We start from the raw sequence: 239 nt of genomic DNA on the forward strand, positions 1-239 counted from the left end.
ACGCTAAAACACATTATAATTAAGTTTATGTAACCATGTCAGAGAGAATATGCAAGCCTGAAGAGATGAGTTAAAAAAAAAATTGAATCTAAATTTTAATTAAGATTGCCCATTTCTCATTCCATAAATACACTCTGTGGACCTTTCCAATATGGCGGACGCATTGACGTGTTGCTGTATGCTAGCGGACGCGGCTAACGTGGCGTCCAAACTGTTTTAGCCAATCCTAGTGGAGGAGA

The sequence above is a fragment of the Ictalurus punctatus genome, chromosome 4 (assembly GCF_001660625.3).
Source record: "Ictalurus punctatus breed USDA103 chromosome 4, Coco_2.0, whole genome shotgun sequence".
NCBI lineage: Eukaryota > Metazoa > Chordata > Actinopteri > Siluriformes > Ictaluridae > Ictalurus > Ictalurus punctatus.